The sequence below is a fragment of the Cynocephalus volans genome, chromosome 6 (genome assembly GCF_027409185.1).
Source record: "Cynocephalus volans isolate mCynVol1 chromosome 6, mCynVol1.pri, whole genome shotgun sequence".
Taxonomy (NCBI): Eukaryota; Metazoa; Chordata; class Mammalia; order Dermoptera; family Cynocephalidae; genus Cynocephalus; species Cynocephalus volans.
Window position 1 is genome coordinate 103,369,197 of NC_084465.1, and position 2,048 is coordinate 103,371,244.

Genomic DNA, 2,048 nt, shown 5'->3' on the forward strand with positions numbered 1-2,048 from the left:
ACTGGGAGAGCGGAGCTGGGGAGGGGGCGTGGCCCAGGAGGGCGGGGTCGTCTCGGCCCCGCCCCCAGGAGCTCCCCGCCAATGAGGCCGCGGGCCAGAGCCCGGGAGGGCAGGGGCGGGGCGGGCGGGAGCGGCCCCCGCAGGACCTTTGTGTCTGCGCCCGGGACTGGCGGGAGCGCCGGACGCGGGGCCCAGGGGACGCGGCCCTTCGCCCCACGGGCCGGGCGGAAGGGCGGGGCGGGGCGGAATGCCCGCCTGTGGCTGCGCCCCGGTCAGAAACCTCCCCTCAAAAGTGGGAGAATCGGGTCTTTGCGCCCGTGCGGGTCCCTCCCCTCACTAACCACGTCGCGTCCAGCCCCCACCTGCCCTTGGCTGCAGGATCCGGATAAGGCCGGGACGCCCCGGCTTCAGTAGAAAGAAAGAGATAAAGAAATGAAGAGAGAGACAGAAGGGAAATAAGCGAAAAACAGAAGGGAGGAAAAGGAAAACGAAAAAAATGCAAAAAAAGAAAAACACGGAGGGGGAGCTGTTGGTTTTGTTCTTTTCTTTCTTTCTTTTAAATGTTTACTTCCACCCCCTCCTTGAGTCCTCTGTTCCGGAGGTAAATGGTGTCACTGCCGTTTTACAGGAGAGGAAACTGAGGCACAGAGAGAGGTGACCTGTCCACGTCGGTCATGGCAAGTTGAGAGCAGCCCCTGAACACGCGGGCCCAGCCCCAGAGACCCAGAGTATTTATTCGAGGGGGCTCAGGCAAGGGGTGCAGTATCCCATATTTCTGGGACAACAGGGCCCAGGTATGGGGTAAGCACCCCAGTCCCTCTGCTTGCCTCAATCCAGCCACTTTGACACCACGCTGAGGGCCACTTTGGAACAGGCCCAACAACAAAACCAACTGTTCCAAGTCAGGCGAGGAACACTCCTAGACTCTGATGGGAATGTAGGACCCAGCAGTTCCACTCCCAGGTATGTTAGATAAATGGAAATGTCGATCCACACAAAAACGGACTTGTACACAGATGTTTTTAGCAGTATTATCCATAACATCCAGAAAGTAGAGACTACCCAAACAAATGGCCATCAGGTGATGGATGGATAAACAGAATGTTGTGTATCTATACAATAGAAAATTATTAGGTCATAAAAAGGAATGAAGTATCAATACATATTACAATGTGGACGAACCTTCAAAACATTTCAAATGAAAGAAGGTAGCCCCCAAAGGCCACATATTGTATGATTCTATCTACATGAAATATCCAGAATAGGCAAATCCTTAGAGACAAATAGTACATTAGTGATTGCTTGGGGGTGAGGGTGGGGTGGCAGATGAGGGATGATAGCTAAAGGGTACAGAGTTTCTTTCTGAGGTGATGAAAATGTTCTAAAATTGTTTATGGTGATGGTTGCCCAACTCTGTGAATGTACTAAAAACCGTTGAGTTGTACACTTTCAATGGATGAATTGTATGGAATGTGGTTTATGACCCAATAAAGCTGTTATTAAAGAAGTCAGACAAGTGGGGACCCTGGGGTGGGGGCAAGGGGTGGGCTGTAACCAGGAGGAGCACAAGGTGGGATTCCAGGATTTAGTCAAGTTCTGTCCCTCAGTCTGGGAGCTGGGTACACAATGGTTCACTTTATGAAAATTCATCCAGCTCTTTAATAACACATTTTTTAAAAGGCCTAGCAGAAGCACAGAATTCCACCTCCCCATTTTACAGAGAGTAAAACTGACACAAAAGAAAAGTGGAAATATCTTCCCTGGAATTACACAAGAGTCTAAAAACTGTCCAGGCTGGGGCTGGGGTAGATACTACTCACCATGGGAATAAAATTTAGGAAGGTGCTTAAAAACTCAAGAGTCAAGATAAATAATATTTTAATACAATATTTTTAAAAATCAAAGTTAATCCAAAAAAACCCTTGATGAGCAAAATATCAAAATTTTAAATACAGATGACATGTAACAGGGCCTTGGCACAACCCTACATCACTCACCTCACTGTAACCCTGGCTCTCATATTTAGGGTCAAAAATTCGGGGATCAAC